Here is a 22,300-nt window from a genome sequence, read left to right as displayed (position 1 = left end):
ACATCGTGCAGCCCGCCTCCAGTGGTGTCGCGACAGGCGTGAATGGAGGGACGAATGGAGACGTGTCGTCTTCAGCGATGAGAGTCGCTTCTGCCTTGGTGCCAATGATGGTCGTATGCGTGTTTGGCGCCGTGCAGGTGAGCGCCAAAATCAGGACTGCATACGACCGAGGCACACAGGGCCAACACCCGGCATCATGGTGTGGGGAGCGATCTCCTACACTGGCCGTACACCACTGGTGATCGTCGAGGGGACACTGAATAGTGCACGGTACATCCAAACCGTCATCGAAGCCATCGTTCTACCATTCCTAGACCGGCAAGGGAACTTGCTGTTCCAACAGGACAATGCACGTCCGCATGTATCCCGTGCCACCCAACGTGCTCTAGAAGGTGTAAGTCAACTACCCTGGCCAGCAAGATCTCCGGATCTGTCCCCCATTGAGCATGTTTGGGACTGGATGAAGCGTCGTCTCACGCGGTCTGCACGTCCAGCACGAACGCTGGTCCAACTGAGGCGCCAGGTGGAAATGGCATGGCAAGCCGTTCCACAGGACTACATCCAGCATCTCTACGATCGTCTCCATGGAAGAATAGCAGCCTGCATTGCTGCGAAAGGTGGATATACACTGTACTAGTGCCGACATTGTGCATGCTCTGTTGCCTGTGTCTATGTGCCTGTGGTTCTGTCAGTGTGATCATGTGATGTATCTGACCCCAGGAATGTGTCAATAAAGTTTCCCCTTCCTGGGACAATGAATTCACGGTGTTCTTATTTCAATTTCCAGGAGTGTAGTTGTGTTTCGCACAAGCAATGCTTTCTAAAATTGCGCTAAGCTGCGGGCAGAAACTGATCCATTTCAAGGAAATGTAATATATTCGAACTGAGAATATGTTCTGGGCTCCTGCTGTAAACCGATGTTAAGGATTTTGCTCTGTAGTTTTGTCGGTCTTATCTTTTTAATGTAAAGGAGTCACCTATGACTTTTTCCAGTTGCTTGGGACTCTGCACTGTGCGAGAGATTCCTGATAAACGCAAAATAAGTAAGGGGTCAATACTGCCCTCTTTCTAAAACCGACTTGGAATTCCATCAGGACCTGGCAGCTTATTTGCATCTTTTCGGTTGTTTCTCGACACCGGGGTGCTTATTACTTTATCCTCATACGGGTCAAACGACAGTACGTCTGTATGATTCTTCTACTGGACGATTTCTTAAATGTGATGTTTAAAACTTTGGCTTTACTTTTGATATCTTCTATTGCCGCACCAGGCTGGTCAACGAGTGATTGGATAGAAGCCATAGAAGCACTTAGCGCCTTTACGTAGGACTAGAGTTTTCTCGGTTTCTCGGCAAGATCTTTTGCTACGGTATGATTGCTGCAGTAGTCGTAAGCTTCGCACATCGAATTTTTTACAGACGCACGAAAGTCTATTAATTCTATTAACTTTTGCCTGTCGTCATTTGCGTTTTTTTTAAAAAAAATCAGAGACTGCAACAGCATTTGCTACCTTGGCATTTTTAGAATTTCGTTGATAAGCGACGGTGGGTCTTTAACCCACGTACTCGACACATACGTCTTCAGATTTACAGTCCGTATACACTTGGTCCATAATTCCTCAATAGCCATCGCACTGGAACTACATGATCTCAGTTCATTGGTTAAGTAGGGTGCTAACAAATGTCTATGTGCCATTTCTAGCAGAAATACTCTGCTAACATTCTTGATTGATTCATTAACTTCAGTCGCTATGATGACATTATATTCACTGATCCCTGTCTCTATGCTGATGCCGTCGATTAGGTCAGGCCTGTTTGTAGCTGCCGGCCGCAGTGGCCGAGCGGTTCTAGGCGCCTCAGTCTAGGACCTCGCGACCGCTACGGTCGCAGGTTTGAATCCTGCCTCGGGCATGGATGTGTGTGTGATGTCCTTAGGTTAGTTAGGTTTAAGTAGTTCTTAGTTCTAGGGGACTGATGACCTTAGATGTTAAGTGCCATAGTGCTCAGAGCCATTTTTGTTTGTAGCTACAAGGTCCAAAATATTTCCATTGCGTATGGGTTGTCGATTTAGCTGCAGAAGACACTCTTCGTAAAACGTGGGCCTGTACTCTGCAGTTAATCCACAGACGTTCCAGTCTACACTCAGCATGTTCAGTTGCCTCCAGCTAATACTGCATGATCTGGATATCTCCACGCTGCTGACCGTAAACTTGCTTTCAGTGAATATAAAACTATCGCAGCGAAATCGGATGGCAGGTAAAAACATTCAACAGTTAACTTGGCCAGATAATTCGACCGCAACAGAGGCAATGTTTTTGTCAGAAGTAATTAACTAAAAATGGTTCAAATGGCTCTAACCACTATGGGACTTAACATCTGAGGTCATCAGTCCCCTAGACTTAGAACTACTAAAACCTAACAAACCTAAGGACATCACACACATCCATGTCCGAGGCAGGAATCGAACCTGCGACCGTAGCGGTCGCGCGGTTCCACACTGAAGCACCTAGAACCGCTCGGCCACAACGGCCGGCCGTAATTAACATTATCTCTCCTATGGCGTGTAATCTGTTTGTTCGATATACGTTCCATGAACCTCTATATATCTCAGAGCTTTCTATTTCAGACTTCAGTCTGCTCTGTGCCCCGAGAATAATGCCATCAGTTGCCACAACAGCCGGTGCAGCACCATCACGATGTCAATTTCTGGTGTTTCTGAACATGTAGGACATGTTCCCAATACAGGAAACCACTTACAAAGCGCTAACACAGACGAAATTCAAATCACGAATAACAGGTCTCGAACTCAGTGGTTCCATTGTCCTATGTATGGGAATCCACATCTACATAAAAGCTACTATTTATTTATTTTTTATTCCAATGACACAAGAAAATATTTTTGAATTGGGTCTTAGTTGTTGTTGACATCTCGTTAAAAGATAGCGCTGCAACGAAAAATCCCTTTGTTTTTAATAATTATCATCTAGACTCGTGTAACATATACAAGGCACACTCTCTCATATTTCGCGACAACAGAAAACAGTCTGCCCTGCCTTGAACATTTTCTCAGTCAATCTTATCTGGTAAGGATCCCATGCCTAGCAGCAATACCACAAAAGAAAGTGGAGAAGAGTAGTGTAGGCAGTCACTTTACCTGTTGTGTCTTCTCAATGTTCTGCCAAAAAACTGTAGTCTTTGATTCTACTTCCCCACAGAGTTTCCTATATGACGGTTGCAGTTTAAGTTATTCGTGAGAATATTCGCTAGGCATTTAATTGAATCGACCACTTTTACCTTTATGTGATTTACTGTGTGACCGAAACTTAACGGAATTTTGTGGTAGTCATTTTTGTTGTTTAGAGTCAATAACCATTTTTCGTACCGTGGTGATATATTTTGTACATCATTTGCGGTTGGTTTTGATCTTCTGATGACTGTACTGGACGATAAACGACAGCATCATCTGCTAACAATCTAAGAGTGCTCCTTAGGGGCTGTTTCCTCAATTGTTTATATAAATCAGGAACAGCAGAGGGCGTATAACACTTTCTTGGGAAACGTCGGATATCACTTTTGTTTTAGTAGATGACTTCCCGTCAGTTACTACAAACTGTGACCTATCTATCAGGATTACGCCAATCCAGTAGCACAATTGAGACGATACTCAAATGGAAGGAATTTGATTAGAAGACACTTGTGAGAAACGCAGTCAAAAGCGTTCTGGAAATCTATAAATATGGAATTAATCTGAAATACCCTGTCGATAGCACCCATTACTTCATGCGAATAAGGAAAACGGTGTGCTTCACAAGAATTATAGTTTCTGAATCCGTGCTATATATCAATATATCGTTTTCTGCGGGGTAGTTCATGTTTTAACAAAGTATACTCGTGTGTTCCCAAATCCTATTGCAAATCGACGTCAGTGATAAGAGTCTGTAATTCAGCGAATTACTTATGTGTAGTTTCTTGAATATTGATGTGACCTGTAGATCTTTCCATTCCTTTTAGGTATAAATCTTTTGTTGAGCGAGGGTTGTGTATAAATCCTAAATATGGAACCTTTGTATCAGCATACTCAGTGTTGCCATATTGTAACCGAATGTTACTCTGAATTCAACTGTAAAACGTAATTTTATACTACCTATTCAGCTCAAACATTGGCAGTAGCAGAGAACGTATTTCATTCTATGGCTCTGTATGACACTACGTTAACTAGTAATACCTAATTATGCAGTTGCTTAATAGGGTGACACTAGTACAGAAATGCGGTAGTGCAATAATAAATTCTCAGTATCACTTATTAACAGCGATGATACACAATTGACTTAACACTGGAAGCAGTTTGATGCATGGCACTTTATGTCCGATAGCTAATACAATAAACCATAACTAAGCTTGTTGCATCTTGGCAGTCTATGATTTAGTGACTATGACTAAATGTATCATAAAGTTATTGTTAATTAACTGTAGGAACTCGCAGAATTGTGAAACTGCTGGAACTAGGCGAACGTCAGCAAATGTAGGTACTTCTGGCGCTGCAGAAACTTCAGGAATGGGAGGAACTGGTAGAAACTGCTGGCATGAAATCACCAAGTGTTGGAGGCTTGTCGTCTTTTGTGCCTCTTGGTGGGAGTATCTCCACCAACGCCCGTACTTGGGGTAAGCGAAGTAGTCCTCAGTTCACAGAGCTCAGTCTGGCGACTGGTAGCACTGTCAGTGGATGAATATGACGCACCAGTGAACTTTGGATGGAAGCAGACGATGGTTCTAGTTGGCGAGCACCATCTAGAGGCGGCCGCTCGAGACTGAGAAGGCACCTGGCGAGTGGTTGGGGCTATGTGGTGGCGGCCTCTCGTGGTGTTACTCTGTACCTCTTGTGTTATATGCTCAATAGAAAAGGACCTAAATGCTGTTCAGTCTGGACAGGTAGGCATGTTCCGATTCTTATTAATTTATTTTCTTATAAGTCTCTCAACTGGTGGCGATACTATTTCTTTGTATCCAAGCCACATATGGCCTACGTTTACGTAGTTCGTTTCGAAGGAATGGAGACGATCGCTTACAAAGGCGTCAGGCGAATTATCTGCCTTTTAGGTACATATATTTTGCTTTCATTTTTGGCGGCTTTGAATCTTACAGTATTCAGTCTCGGTACAACGACCTTGCGGTGTCTGATACTTATATCAATAATGATGCTCCCTGTACTCAGTTTTATTTGTTGCTAAGAGGTGAAGTACGTTACTGCAACCATTTACATCATGAGCTCGTGTCGCCTTCCTGGAAATAATTTTGGGAGAAAGCATTTAGTACAATTTTATGCCTACCACCTACTTCATAAACGTACACTCTACGGAAAAAAATACACGTAACAGGAAGGGATCATCCGAGTAGGCCGCATATCGGTAGATGTGAAGTAGATGTACAGAAAAATTGGATAATTTATTCAAAACAAGGACCTTCACAGACTGAGCAAGTCAAAAACTTGTTGGTCCACCTTGTGTAAGCAGTTACTCGGCTTGGCATTGACTGATAGTACCTCGGTGGGATATCGAGCCAATTTCTGTCCTATTGACGCGTTAGATCGTCAAATTATTGAGATTGTTGAAGGGCCCACCCAGCCCATAATGCTGCAAACATTCTCAATTGGGGAGAGACTCGGCGACCTTGCTGGCCAATGTAGGCAAGCACGAAGACAACTTTAGGAAATCTCTCCGTATGTGGACGGGAATTATCTTGCTGAAATGAAGGCCCAGGATGGCTTGCCATAAAGGGCAAGAACATGGGACGTAGAATATCGTCGACGAACAGCTGTGCTGTAAGGGTGCCGCGGATGACTACCAAAGGGGTACTGCTATGAAAAGAAATGGCACCCCAGATCATCACTCCTGGTTGTCGGCCCTTATCGCAGTCCACCATTGTCTGGGGATTTCCAGACACATCTTCGTTCGTCATCGGGGATCACTTCAAAGCAAGGGTAATCACTGAAAAAAATTCCAAGATCGAGGACGTGACTGGAGACGCCCCACACACCGCTGGAATATAAACCTGACTGTCACCCGCCATACGGCCTGACAACTAGGAGGGATAGTATGGGGTCAGTAGGACCCCCCTGGTTCTTATCTGCGACACCCTTATAACACGACGGTCCGTCGACGATATTCTATGCCCTGTTTTGTTGCCCTTTTTAGTAAGTCATTCTGGGTTTACATTTCAGCTAGATAATGGCACACGACGAGAGTTTTGCTGCTTGTCTTCGTGGTCTTCAAATTGGTCTTGGCCAGCAAAGTCACCGGATCTCTCCCCAGCTGAGAACGTTTGGAGCATTATGGGCTCGGCTCTTCAACTAACTCGGGATTTTGACGACCTGACGGGCCATTTGGACGGAGTATGGCATGATATCCCTCAGAAGATTATCCAGCAACTCTGTGAATCAATGTCAAATCGAATAACTGCTCGCTTAAGGACCAGAGGTGGACAAAAACGTTATTGACTTGCTCAATTCGTGAAGCTCTTTCTCTTGAATAAACCATTCGATTTCTCTGATACTGTTATCATTTACTTGTCTATATATGTACAACATATCAAGCGATTTCTGTGCCATACGGACATTTCCTTCGTAGAGCGTTGTTTTTTTTCCTTTTTTTCCCCTTTATCTTAGGGTGCATTTTCGTCATCATATCGAGGGTAGATGGAAGTCGCCACCAACTATAATTTCATGAGATTAAAGTTCTCTGTCAAGCTTTCAGCAACTGTATCATCTCGGGAGGGGGGGGGGGGCATGTGAAAAGGAACTAATTATTGATTTATTCTGGCCGTCAAATACAACCTATATCCACACTAACTCACAGAAATTGCATTACAAGATGAACTACTTCCAAAAGAAGCAACCATGGCACCACCGACTGTATTTAAGCTATCCTTTCTGCACATCGTTGTATCCTTTGTTAATATTTTGACTGAACTTACTTTCGGCTGTAGCCAGCTTTCAGTACCTTTAACAATTTGAGTTCCTGTACTTTCTATTGGCGCTTGGAGCTCTAACTCTTTCCGAACATAGCTACGACAGTTTCGATACTGATGGTTCTTGTGTCTGCCATCTGAAACCTCCATTATAGATAAAATGATATAACGCCAAAGGTTAGGGCCTATGTAGCATCATGTCATTTCCTGTTACTACCTTAATGACATAAATACCTCTGAAACAGGTAGGCCAGTGGAAATCACAATTTCAGTTAATTTCAACAAAGATTCAGCAAGGTATCAGATCTCAATATGGCAATAAAAACCACTAAGGTCTTGATTAATAAAAGTTTCAGCTAACTCAAATTATGAAATAGCTCTTAATTTAATTAAAAGGGAACAGACAGGCCTTCAGTAATAAGAACTTCAGGTAAGTAAAATTACCAAATAGAAAACGCGTAGGCCTTCAATAATAACCGCTTCAGTTAAGTAAAATTACCAAATACCAAACAAGTATGCCTTCAATAATAACAGCTTCAGTTAAATAAAATAACCAGACAGAAAACAGACAGGCCCTCCTGTGTTTGACTTGCAATCTGTGAGAATGAAACCCTTTTACCTAAAATATCTTCTACCATGATGCCTACCCGTAAAGTACTTCCTTACAGTGACACAAATCTTCGTGGCTCACAGATGTTTGTGAAGGTCAACCTCCGAAGACGGTAGCCTACTCGTAACTTTCAGAGATTCGGATAGTATGTCAACAAGTGCTCAATGTCAGCACCGAGGAATCGGCCTTCAACGTAACGACGTACATCTCTTATTGGAAAATACTATGTATCACAAGAGGGAGTCTACGCTTGGTGAGGAATTAGAGATGTAGCAGAGTCATCAGCAATGATTTAACTGGAGAATTCTGGTCCTGTGTGCGTACATCGAATTCAACAGGAAACGTTTTCATCTGAATCTGTTTCACTCAAGAAAGGTAAAGAATGATTTAACGGCCACATATTACAGTCCCTTCTAACCCATCAACGGCTTGTCCAATCCGTGTGAAACAGAATCGACACTGTATTGCGTGCAAAAGGTGGACGAACAGGCTATTAAGCAGTCATTCCTATTCTCAGGAATGGCTATTGATCTGATGCCAACAACTGTAGGCGTACATCACTAACTTAGATTGGATGTGCAGTTTTGGAACAGACTATTGAGACACAATCCATAAGCAATGATCTTGTGAAACTCACATCGCTCTGGTAGTTCACTATACCTAGAAGGCAATAGATTGAAACCATGTTCGGTCTGTGTTCGATATAGCTCTGCAATGTCGATGCAGGAACAAAATACGTAATATCAGACCGGGTTTGTGACTGTATTTAAGAATCCCTAACAAATATCATGTTCTTTTTAACAGACAGGAAAGTTAATGCTTAATAGTAGTTTCAGGCGTTTCTCTAGGGAGTGTTACAGCGTCTGAGAGCGATGCAGTCCGGCGTAGTGAACACCTTGACGGGGCTCTTCCCTCAGCACACCATTTGGCCTGGCGCTGCTACGGTTCTTCATAGGGACTCGGTCCCTAACGGTTACAGTCAGTTTACCATTGGTGTAAATAAATAAAACACAATGGCAGATCTACTCACATTCCTATTCTACTACACATATTGTAACGGTGGCAACAGTTTGGCGCACAAAAAACTTAGAATCGTATATACACTGAAGTGCTTTCTCATGCTAGAATGATAACAGTGCCATTACAAACCACACCCATCGCACTGCTCCAGAATAGATGAAAGGGTACAGTACTACCCGACATAGAAAAGATTTGCCTCATTGGGTACAGTAATACCCGTTGTATAACAACATAGTCCGCTGTTCTTCTCATATGTACACTTCCTTGAAAAATAGATCCCTATATCCAGTTTTGTGATGTTTGAGAAATGAGTTAATGGTTTGTTGTGTGCTGATCACAGATAGTGGATGTAGAATCTGTAATTATCTTTGAGACAGTCCTCTGGTCACGTTTGGCAGAACAAAAGAAAGGAAGTATTCCAGAGCACTAGAGAGCCCGGAATTTTTCTGACCAGTACGGTAACAGGAGCCTCGCCCACTTCTGAGGAAGCGTGGGGTGACCTGGTGAACGGTCTTGTTCCGACACTCTGTCGCTGGTTCCTGAAGTTGAAACACCTATTTTCAGTGTGCACGCTGAAACTAAAGGATATGAGAATGGTATACATGTGGAATATTTAAGAGTAGCTAGAAGTAATGATTTCCCCTTCCACAATATCGACGAGAACAAAACTTTTTGGTGGGAGATTCATGCAAAGGTAGGCAGGTAAAACTCATGGGGAACTTAGGACTCTTTGGCAGTGGGCGACGGTCACAATGAAACCATGTGTGGTAATTTTAAGTTGAGATACTTGCCTGTGGTAATTTTACGCTGAGATACTTGTGTGTGTAAATTTATGCTGAGAATATTTAACAATTGCGTGTGCAGAATTTGAATTAAGAACAAGCACTTCCACTTGATGAGTATTGGCTTTGTCTCAACCTGACCAAGAGACAATGGAAAACAGAAATGCTTGTGTAGACTTTCAGTTGAGGATCCGTGTGTGGGATAATTAGGTGATCATGATACCAAAATTATCGTTATTAATTACATTCGTGTAAAGCAAGTTACAAATTTTGATACTCTGAGAGAGAAAGGTGAGTTAGGCATCTGTCCAGCAACACAATGAGGGTTACATTGTAGTGGGAGATGAGCGTAAATCCTACAGGCTGTGGGAGGTCCGTAGGAAAGGTTACGTGTGAAATTTAATCCGAAGGTCTGTGACTTCTTAATCCGGGTTGAAATTTTGTTGTGGGGAAGATTTGATACGTACTGGCTAAAGTCGGTTGTTCTGTTTTATTTTACATGTTTAATCTGTGTAATTTTAATGAGGCGGCTTAGTTACAAGTGCTGTACCAAAGAGCAAGAATTTTCTTTGAAAAGCCTGACCGCTAGTAAATTCTCTAGGCTATTAATGAACGAGCTTATGGAAGTGACAGACAGACAGACAGACAGACAGAGAGAGAGAGAGAGAGAGAGAGAGAGAGAGAGAGAAGTAGTGGATATCCGTATCAATCCAGTAAGTGCATATAGTAATAAGACAACAACATTAAGAGACCATAGGATGTTGAAATGTGTATATAATATCATCCATACTGCACAGAGAATTCCTTGTTTTCTTTTATGCTTAAATTTATTGAAGGAAATTTTGTGTCATTGCCGTGGTAGAATCTCAGAAAATAAGAGGAGATATGAAGCAAAATGGTGGTTATGATTATTCAGTAGAGGTTCGCCATTTTGTTCAGACATTTTTGCCATAAGCTCTCTATTACTGGACTAGCCAAGCTCTAATTAAAATAGATGCAATAGAATGGGAAAGTGATCTTGCCAAGGTGGACTGAGTCCATCGGAAAACTTTACAGTCAGTGCCATATTTAAAATTTACTAGTCAGATGCATTTAATTCCGTTGACTTGAGGTAATCAAAAAGAAAAATTATAGCAAAACAGTTGGGCGACAGGGCTTCGCTATCAATGTACAGTAGCAGTGGTTACGATAAGTCATATCAACATTTCCGATGCCGAAATACTAAGAGCACTCGCTTGGCAGGCCACACATCTAGTATTTCTGACTGCTAGGTGCAACAGATGGGAGAGTTGCGACCGGGAAAGATAACGTTAGTAACCTCTCACAGCAGCCTGCTGTCCAGTTCTAAAACTGGAGTATGGTTAAGGCCCTAGAAATGTATTTGTGGACATGTCTCCCGAGTGGTTTCCTATCTTGCGATATTTGTAATGTTCTGCTTGTTCAGACTTGCAAAAGATTGACATCATAACGGTGCTGCTCCAGGAGTTCTCACTGTAACTAATATAGAGATAGCTGTAGTGTGACAAATATCCTGCGAGTCGCAGCACCCCTTGCGCAAGTGAAAGCAGTCGACCGGTGGACATGTGTCGTCTGTGGCTGGCAGTGTGCGTGGGAGGTAGGGGGTAGGGGGTAGGGGGTAGGGGTTAGCCAGGCGGAGTGCTGGGCCCTGTGTTGTGGGTACGGTCCAGCGCCTGTTAAGTTGTGAGGCAGCACACTGCGAGTTCGCTGACAGCTGGCAGCACGGCGCATGGCTAGTAGCGCCATTTGCTGGGTGGTGCTGAGTAGCAGCCGACTTGGTCCAGCATAGTCAGCGTGTGGCTCGGTGAAGAGGCCCCTAGCAGTCTCCATTGCTTAAGCTAATATAACGCTGACACATTTGTATATCCCTATCCTATACTAGTTATGGTGGTAATTGTTTAAACAAATGAAACATTGACAACGATTTGTATCATTCCCAACAGTGGTGAGGGATGCAGGGTGGAGGAATCATTTAAATATTAAATATGAGCATAGCACAAGAGTATTTCAGGCATTTTTAAACTAAGCACAGGTGCTCTCACAACTATGTCGGCTGTGCCTGGGAACTATGACATCACTGGAAAAACCAAGTAGGACTTGGTAAAAGTCAGGACAAGTGGTTTATGTCTGCCACCTTGGATTTTATACTCAGAGCAATTGGACAGGGTCTGCCTTCTTAATTTCACGCTATTTTATATTTATAACAACTGTGTACCTTGTTTTTTAGAAGAACTTCCCACCATTTCATACATAAGGTAATTGCCCGAGGTTGGCTGTGACATCAGTAGGGTGGGGTGAGAAGTGGGAAGAGAAATCTGCCAGCCTTGTACGATATCATCTGGTGATATCATCAGAAATCTGGCAACAACGTAGACTGTGCTCCCGTGACCACATCCTCAATGCCGTGAGACTTGTTACGCATGTGGCTGCTGCTGGGACAGCATTCCTTCTCGCTATGACTCGTGGGCAGACAGTTAAAAGAAAGCTTTTGTCTGTTCACAAGGACTATTCCGTTTGGAATATCACTTTCTTTGAATTTGGGACACTTACTTAGTTTGTGCGTTGAGTTAAAGAGTTCACAGTTGGGTGCAGTGACAAGAAATATTCGTCGAGAACTGTACCCAGCTCCTTCAAAATGAATCTAGTGGTTGTAGAAATAGGTTCCTTTTACTTTGAAAATAAGTACCACACTGACATTCCTGTGTAACATAAATAAATTTCTGAATTATATCCGAGTGCTAAATAGTTTATTAAGAAATAATTCATTTCCATTTAAGGTAGTTCATAAGAGATCTGAAAATCTTTAGTGAAAGCAGGAAGAATGTGATAAATTTTCACTGTCCAGCATCAGCAGAAATGTTTCATTTATTTCACTGAGTGGTAAGAACGAAAATAATATTCTTGCAGTTTGTGTCGAGAAAAAGGGACAGAAATACAAACACAATATCTAATTTTATACTGGCATGTCGGACATAAAACACTGGTTAACTGCATCAGTTATGGTTAATGTGTGAAGAAAATGCACCAGTAAGCAGGTAGTTATATTTAGGAACTTTGTCATGAAAGTTATTGTAAAATTGATGAACATGTCAAAATCTTTATGTACGTAAGTGAGAAGGAAAACACAAATTTGATTGTAATATTTTGGAGAAATATTCTACAAGTAAAATAAGATGTAATTTCCACTGCTCTTCAGCATATATATTGACATTTTTTTCCTTGGAAGAAAATATTATATGGATATTTTTGTATCTTTTAAGTCAGCAAAATCTTTCATAGCAGAAACGGAATGTGCTGACTTCAAGGTGTCGTTTTCAGTGTGGAAGGGGCACTACCATCGACAGTGGTTGATGCAGTCAGTCGGAGCCGCTACGTATGGCTGGTTCTCTGGAACACTCCGAGGTGAGCCAGCCGCGGTGGCCGAGCGGTTCTAGGCGCTTCAGTCGGGAACCGCGCGACTGCTACGGTCGCAGGTTCGAATCCTGCCTCGGGCATGGATGTGTGTGATATCCTTAGGTTAGTTAGGTTTAAGTAGTTCTAAGTTCTAGGGGACTGATGACCTATGATGTTAAGTCCCATAGTGCTCAGAGCCATTTTGAACCACTCAGAGGTGAGCACACCCTTCTCGGCTGGCAACACAACCTTGCTGTTACGTCCAGCAATACGAAAGAACTACCGACCACGTGGCTTAATGTGAGGCTGTGGATTCGTCGTTCAGGTTTCGCGTGGAATAGTACTGTGCAGCTGAATGGTGCCAAAAATCATAGACAGTTTGCAAATGTTGATAAAAAATGAGTCTGGAAATTTTGTGTCGAATGGTAGGCAAAAGTGGCTTTAATTCCGGAGCATGCACGTAATTACACACAAAATCAGTGCAAAATCAGCATTATGGTTAACCGGTGCCATCTGTTGCTAGGCTGTATTATTACTTGAACAATTATTGTAGCTATCTCTACCTGTTATATCGTGATAATTCAGTTTAGAAAAGCAATGCAGAAATGGAAGCTTCTATGTGTAAGTGATGCTGAATTTAACTGCTATGAGCGGTTTGTGTCTAGCAACCCGTTAGGAAATGTATTATCGTGTAATAAACATATAAATGGTATTACGCCACCACAATATTATTACACGTGGGAATGAGGGTACTTCGGTCGTAAATTTCACGAGGACACATTGAAACACGAGATAGTATATGCACAACTATCTTCAAATCACTCACAGTGCAATGCGCTTTCTACTTCTGTTATCGTGTGCTTTCAGTCGTGGCAGTTTTCACTAGTAATTACGATCGTCTTATAAATTTGCAATTGTTCGCCTCTGGGTCCCTTCCCAGCCTGGCGGCCCAAGTGCCCGCTTTTGTCGTTTGGATCTTAAACCAGCTCTGACTGTAGTACCCTTCCACTCTAGTATGCTTCTAGGCCACCATCCGGGACCGCTGCAGCATTTGGTCTGATTGAATAAGCTCTAACATCTCATATCTGGTTTCTAGAAATGTCATCAAATCTTTCAGCCGAGCAAATGTGGTGTCAGTTGTTTTAGATCCCCACTGTTTCGTCAGATTCACAGAATGTGATCGAGCAACGTATGAGATTGTTATACCTCATGAAATGGAATGTCGACCTGCATGACTTCAATCACGTTCAGATTTCTGATTAGCTTGTTGCTTAAGATTCATAAGGTCTCAGCGCATTAAGTTTTTAGCTAGACAGATCAGAAATTCTTTTGCGTGTAAGCGAGCAGTTAGCTTGGGAGTGCTAAATCTTTGAATAATCATATGCAATAGAATGAAATCTTAAAGCGGCATTCTGTAACTGGTAATTTTTCATTCAGCTTACGAAGTTTAGCAGATACACATAGCAAGAAATGACAATACCTACGGACATCAGTAACGATTTCATTCCTGGTAATTAGTGCATTAAAGGTATCAAAAAGAATGGATGAATCCTGCACCGCTACCATTGAATGTTAGCAAAGAATTTATTTCACGTGTACTGCACGAACTTGTAGAATTACGTGGTAAGACAACGTTTATTATTATCGCAATTCTTAATACAATAAATTCAACATCGAAGCAAAAGTCTTCAAATGACGCCCTGTCTGCATACGAGATTCTTCCACACGGGTAATCCGGAACTGCTTCACTCGCAGCATTCTGAATTTTTGTAAAAAAAAATGTACTTCATTTAATATCAAATCTACAGTCATATTTAAGCGGGGCAGAGCAGCAAACAGGAGCTCTCCGCTCCGTGAGATAATAAGACCACAAATCAATAAAGAACCAACTAGAAACTTTTCGAAGTGTTCTATTATAGAACGATATGAAAAATTTAGAAGATAGTGAAGGCACGAATTGAAAAAGAAGAGGAAAAAAGAAGGTTAGACAGAGTAATGTTTAACCTAAATGTTTGTGCATTCCTAAGGGACCAAACTGCTTAGGTCATCGGTCCCTAGACTTACACTACTAAAACTAACTTCTGTAAAGAACAACACACACACCCATGTCCGAGGGAGGACTCGAACCTCCGGCGGGAGTGACCGCGCAGTCCGTGACATGACGCCTCAAACTGCGCGGCCACTCCGTGCGGCTTAGATAGAGGAGCAGATTAAAGTAGTACGATAGACATCTATAAGATAGACATCTAGAAGAAGTGTGGAGTTTATGTAGCAACAGCTTAAGCTGTAAGAGTTATCGACTTTTCAGTGAACGAGGCATTAGAGAGAGAAAATTGTAGAGAACAATGGAGACTGGAATGCGGTGATAAATGGGTTAGCCCAAGACAGACGCAACTGCAGAACAGCACCTGACTTCCAGCACGAGTGACAGGAGAGGCGGCACGGCGCAGCCAGTGGTTTGTGAAGCAATACGCCGAGGCGGGGGCCGCACCGCGCCGCGCTCCGCCGCCCCCGGCCGCCGCTCACCTGTCCGACGTGACAGCCGCCGGCTGCCGCTGCTGAATTAGCCAGATAAACGTCACGCTGTAGCTCGCCCCACCTCGCGCACCTCCGGGTGTCTGCTGCAGCCCGGCTTGTCTGCAATTCCAGTGCGGTGGCCGTGGCGACACGAACTGTTGCGGCACAATGGCATTCGTTTCATGTAACTGCTTGCAGTCCTTTCAAATGGCGCGGCTGTAGTCGTGCGATTTGACCGCTCGGCAGGGTTGCCTATTTAGAGGACGTTTGGCTAAGCAGGAGACTGTAACTAGAAAATTCACACATATTATGTGTATGTACGTGTGTGTATGTGTGTAAATCAGTTGACCGATTTCCACGAAACTTGGAGCACATATCACTTACTGACTGGAAAGAATCACTGTGGGGGTAAGAACTACCTACCTATCAAAGGGGTGGGGCTGAAAATCAAGCGTAGCCAACGACGCGCGAATACCCATACTTTATTCATCCAGTGTTTGAGAATGAGAGCACTTAATCACTTGCAACAAACGATACACACAATGTCAAGCCTTTACGAAACCTTTTCTCCCTGACTACCCCCACAAAATGACGAATGAAAGTAAGTATATTGCTTACTACATTTCCACTGTTCATCCCGTAAAACTGGCGCATCAGGCACGACGTTTTATTTTAATACTTCTTTTCTACCAACGGTATTCTTGACGCTTTTTGCAGACAGGATTCACGTATACCAATGGATATACTTGCAAAATGCGACACTGCTTCGGGAGATATGACGTCATAAACGTTGGGATGCCTCAAAAACTGCCGTAACATGCATGACGATTAAATTTATTACTTCTTTTGCTACTAACCCTAATCACAGCAAAATTCGCAGACAATATTCACATATGCCGCTGAACGTACCTACAAAATTATATTATTGTACGACGCACAATTCAGCAGATATCACATTATAAACACAGAGATGCGTGAAAAACTGCGACATTATGCAAGATGTTGAGATTTATTATCTCTTTACCACTAACTCTATTCGCAACAAATTTCGCTGCCAGCATAAAAATATATCACAAAATGTACCTACACAGTTATGTAATTGCATGACACATTCTTGAGGGGATGTAATGTCAAATAGGTTGAGTTGCCGGAAATCGAAACTGCAAGCTGTAATTCTCTACAGATAGAGGTGAAATATGTGTACACGTGAAATATGTGACCTGTGCGTACTCAGCTAAAGCCACCTGGAGAGAGAAGGGAAGAGTAAGAGATGAACAGACAGAGAAGGGGAAGAAAGACTTGAAAAACTGATGCAGACATGAGAGGGGGAGGGGTAAATGGACAGAGAAATGGAAGGTGGATGAGGAGAAGGGCAGAGAGGTGGAGAGGAGGAAATAAACAGAGAAAGAAGGTGAGAGGAGGTGTACAGAGATAGAGGGAGGGGGAAATGGACAGAGGGGGAGAAGGAAATAAAGGAAATGAACAGGAGATAGAGAGGCAGAAAGATACGGACTCGGGGAATGATGGAAGAGTGGGAAGACTGGGAAGGAGCAGATGGACAGGGGACAGGAGCAGTTGGAAAGACAGAGGGGAGAGTAGCAGATGGGCAGAGTGAGGGACAAGAGGGGGGGGGACAGGGGGAGAAGGGGTGGGCAGAGACACAATAGTGAAGGAGATGGACAAAGAGAGGGGGGAGGAAAACATGGGCTAATAGAATTCGAATAAATACATACACAGGCAACACTAGGTTTTTACCTGGTAATCCTAATCAACGTAGGTCGAGAAACCATAGGTTTCTCCGATAAGACGTATTATGAGTAACTTCATCATCATATTATAATACAATCCCCGAGGACTCAAACTGCAAATATGCCCTTGCAAGACAAACACATTACAACAAGTGTTCCAACCCTATAAACGTGGGCTTCAACACGTCTCCTCGTCGACGTCCCTACACTTTCAAAAATGCCAGTCGTGTTTCGAATGCATTTACAACTATCTACAATGCATTCCCAGACTTCATCGACACTATCAACAAGGCTGGAATACACCGAACCTCTTAAATATCTCCAATCAAGAAAATTCAATTGGTTCAAGTTGGGGACGTGGGAAGCAATGGTATTGTCGAGCCATGACAGACACACTTGCTGTCGAAACTCTCTTTACCAGCAGTTTCGAATCAGCAGTGGTGTTAAAATCAGACGAGGATAGTTTATAATTTTGTAATTTACATCTTATTTGCAGTGTTTTGAAATGAACTTAGCTTTCACTGCAGATACAATTCACGTAGAAAGTAATACTATATTCTTTTTGCACATGAATTTTGTCAGCAGCAGTCGGTTGTAACACGTGTTTTAAACTGCGAAAGTAACAAAGGGTAGCTTTACTTCGTTGCTCTGCTTGTTGTTCTTTATTGGTGCAAGGTGTTGACAGGGTGCAGCTGCGATAAAACACTGTCGCTTTAGGCAATAATTTTAGCCAGCGGGCCTTCAGCACAAAGAGTCGACCAGAGCGACGAGAGATGGCTTGTGCCTGCTATGCTGTTCGGGTGCAGCTGTGACTGTTTTTGCAAAGTGCTAAATATACAGTCCACTTTTAGCAACCATGTACTTTTATTTTCAACCACATTTCCTTCCCAACGAGTGCAAGCATTCGTCCTGAACGTGGGAAGACCCAGACAGCGCAGAATTACTGCCTGTTTATCGGCTGCCTACATTTTGACCCTCTGGGAGCTAATAAAACTATTCGAATGTGTTCAACTACAAACATTGTGTGCTTTGAAACATACATACCACGAATTACGAGTGGTCTGTTACAATGAGTTTGTGTGTGATAACTGCTTGAGATTATAATGTGTTACGGGTACCTGTACGTTCACTGCAGAGCTCTTCATGGTACAGAAAGTGTTGTGAAGTGCATCTCAAGCCAGCAGACTTCGTAACTCAGCCTGGCAATTCCGACAACAAGACACCAGTGAGCAGCGCCGTCCATCTCCAACTCCGTCAGCAGCTGCAGTAGCATCCACCTACTCTGTGAGGAGTCTGACTCCCGTTTCTTAATCTGTTATCCTAAGTGCGAATGCAGGCCGGGGTGGCCGAGCGGTTCTAGGTACTACAGTCTGGAACCGCGTGACCGCTATGGTCGCAGGTTCGAATCCTGCCTTGGGCATGGATGTGTGTGATGTCCTTAGGTTAGTTATGTTTAAGTAGATCTAAGTTCCAGGGGACTGATGACCTTAGATGTTAAGTGCCATAGTGCTCAGAGCAATTTAAACCATTTGAACCTAAGTGCGAATGTTGTCTTATCTCTTCAGTCTATAACTTCATGCAGTGCGCGTGAAATAAAACTCCCCGTAATTTAATTGCCAAAATTCAATGACAGTGCTACGGAATTTATGCAAGTTCCGATTCTTATATTACACTTTTATCAGCAAAAAGATTTTAATTGACGTTCAGTGATATTGTCATTTGTTGCCGTATCTGGTAAACTTTGTAAGCCAATTGAAGACTTCCCGGTTTAAAAAAAATTTTAAAATATCTTTAAAGACTGTACAGGATCTGATTGTTCAAAGATATAGTCATCACAAATTAACCGTTGATTCAAGTGTAAAGGAAATTCTGAATCTGCGCGACGTCAAAAGTGAATCTAATAAAGCCTTACGACTGTTAACCAATCATCCATTGAGAAATCTGAATGCGACAGTGGTCGTGCAGGTCGACATTCTATTGCATGAGGTGTTACGAGTACTATTTCACAGCTTGTTGGCTCCAAATCGTTCACATGTTGGTAATACTAATGATGTGCAACTGTTCCGCCCCCGACCGTCGTCAGACATGACGTCGGACACCAGAATGGGTTCGGAACTAGACTTAGGCATATTATTGGTGGACGGTCTATTTTCTAAATTTGCATCACTAGAATAGTCAATAATATGTCGCTCGTTAGTATTCGAGTCAACCGTAACCCAACTTTCATTATTTAATGGCATGTCAGAGTCGGATGGCGTCTGTGTTTGCAGTATCTGGTTCTCCATCTCTGCTAATTGTTTTCTGCTCAGTACCGTGTCACACGTAATATATGACACAAAAATTTAAACTCGTATGCGTAATCAGAATACATGTAAAAATTAATCTCGCTGTGCGACAATGATGATGATGATGATGATTAGTGTTTTAGGGCGCACAACAGTGAGGTTATCAGCGCCCGTCTGTGCGACAATGTCTGAACAATAAAATAATTGTCGCAAGTAATTGTGGAATTTTGAACACTAATGGCTGCATGCAATATTACGTCGCACAGAACTGAAGTCGGGCATATTGTGAAGTGATAAAACTGTATTGTTGCACTGTGTGAATAGTGAAAATAATTTTGAAAACTGTGATATAGCTTAAAACCACTGCTACGGAAATGGAGAATTGTGATAGATCTACGAAGCAAGCTACGATAATACAAAGCACTTGGACAAGATTGCGGATGTAAAGATACAGTGCCTTACCTTGTGTCCGCGAGTGCAGCGTTATTTCAGGTGTCGACGTACAGTACGTCTTACTTAATGTATTCCCGTTTCGTATCCAGTTTGTAGTATCCAATAAACATGTAACAACAGTAAGACAATATAGTACATACAACAAATGTCCCGACAGGAATTCGCCAGTTTAATTTTAGCTCGTTCATACGTGGATCGAGACAATCCAATGAATTATAGTAATGAATATTAAACATCATTTAAACTCTCCACACTTGGGCTTGCCTTTATTTGTTAAGGGACCGTTCATGTTTTTTTAACTGTGTTTCTTTTCTCTGCGTTTTGAATAAAATCAGACTTCGTAATAAGACAGCACCTGAAAGTAGTAGGGCGAGGCCATTTGTAGCGCATTTTGTTAGTGCAGGTTGCCTACTTCAGGGGCAGGTACGCTCTCAGGGGGGAAAGCTATTGTTTTCCTTTGATTGATAGGTACTTTACCTATTGTTTTCCTTTGATTGACACCTACTCAACCTATAGTCCTACCAAATGGATCCTTCCTATGGATTGATGGGCACTTAATCTACTGCTCCACATCCCACATGCCCCCCTCAGCCCTGTCAAGAAACCCCAATCGTTCCTGCTGCAGGTACACTTTCGGGTCTGAGTTATTGGAATAGCCCCTCTCACTCTTATCAATTTGATTCACTACTTAATTAATTTGATCAATTAATTATACCCCCCACCATCTGACATACATCCTCTCCCACCCTCCCTCTCACAAATTGACGAGAAAAAGATTCAGTTGATCGCTCATTTGGAGGGAATTCGATTGTAGTGTATGGAATAACGTTTAAGCAATTTAGACATTGTGTGTAAATTTGTTTATTTAAGCAATTTAGGGGCTTCAAGGCAGTATATGGAATATATGGAAATTTGTGGAGGCAAAGGATCTCATAACATTTATAAAAAAATCTGTTAATGAGGTTGGATTTCTCTTGCTCATCGTTCTCTACTGTTTGGAAACATGTATGTCATGTAACAAGCAATTACATGGGGCAAACATGTTGCATAACCTGATGTTCAGCACTGTGCTCTGGGTATCTTAACTTAATGTTTGGACCTTTGTCAGCACTTAACCTATTGTTCTGTTACATGGTTTTGCATGTCACCCTTATTTCCTTATATGATTGTACCACCTTTGATACCCAATTAAGTAATTAGTTATGTCTTCCCACCATTTTCTGGTACACTTTTCGACTTTGATATGCTTTTGAACGCCATTTCTGGCGCATTCTTCTTTGTCACCCACCCCGTTAAACTACTGTACTGCATTTTACATAAAAATTATGCAAATTAACCTAGTGTTTTGCACTTAACCTGCTGTTCTGCTCCATGTCACCCACTTACGCATGCTCTTCCCTTAAGTATTGTATCGCTAACACCATGTTGATGTAAAAAAAATATGCAAATTAGTTAAATCGGTATTATTCACATGTATTGGGTAGTTTTTCTTCATTTGCAACATCCTGTTGGTTGGTGAAAGCGATGGAATATAGTTGAAACAAAAGATAGCCAATAAAAAACACATCTGGCCACCCAATGCCCAAAGCTGACACCAGAGTCAGGGTGCATCGTCAGACCCACAAAGTGGCGATGTGACCGTCAGTGCAAAGCGATGCACAGGTGTCTGTTCAGGTCCTGCAAGAATGAGGTGGTGGCATCCCTTTCATAATTGACACCTGAGAAATTCTTTTGAAATACGTGTTCACCTAGGCACCATTGCTGGCGCGATGACTCATAGCTATGGTGTGAGTCCAGTACCAAGAGATGATCCATAGCTTCCCAGAATAGCACAGGGTGCATTGTTGATAGCGATCCTAAAGGGACAGTCCGTTCATCACTGAATTTACCTGTCAAACTGCTGCTGCTGCCAGTATGGGAGCACTGTCTGCCACGGATTTCTACAGATGAGACTTTCAGCGTCAAAATTATTTTGTACATTGCACTGACAGTTAAACCCCACGAAAGTTGTCTACAGATCATGAAATACATACATGACTCACAATAATATTGGGAGCCAGGAACATATTTACCAATGTAACTACAATTAAATATTACAATTGCTGCTACAGTCTGACACCGAACGATGTACAGGTAATGTCTCCTCCTGATGGCTGTGGTTGTGGAATGAATCTCAGTATCTATAGAGCACATAATTTTCTATGTAAAAATCTCTCTCATACCTTCACAGTTATCAATGTGCTGAATTTATATATCCCCCATGATAAGACACACACTCATTTGCTCTCATCATGCTACAACATAAGCCACAGTAACTTTACACTGCAACATATATGCATTTCAGACAAACAGTGCAGTTATTTTTTATATCTGTACAGCACCCAAAAAAATTATTGTATGCCTAAACTCACACAGGCTGTGTGTCTCGATTCTCCTCAGTTCTAGAAAATTATCTGACAAAGTCTTTTAATCAGCGCTTCTGAAAGGTGCTACATCCTGCCAAGGACAGGCAT

This window comes from Schistocerca piceifrons, chromosome 1, assembly GCF_021461385.2.
Source record: "Schistocerca piceifrons isolate TAMUIC-IGC-003096 chromosome 1, iqSchPice1.1, whole genome shotgun sequence".
In the NCBI taxonomy this organism is placed as follows: Eukaryota; Metazoa; Arthropoda; class Insecta; order Orthoptera; family Acrididae; genus Schistocerca; species Schistocerca piceifrons.
Note: the sequence above shows the minus strand (reverse complement) of the source record.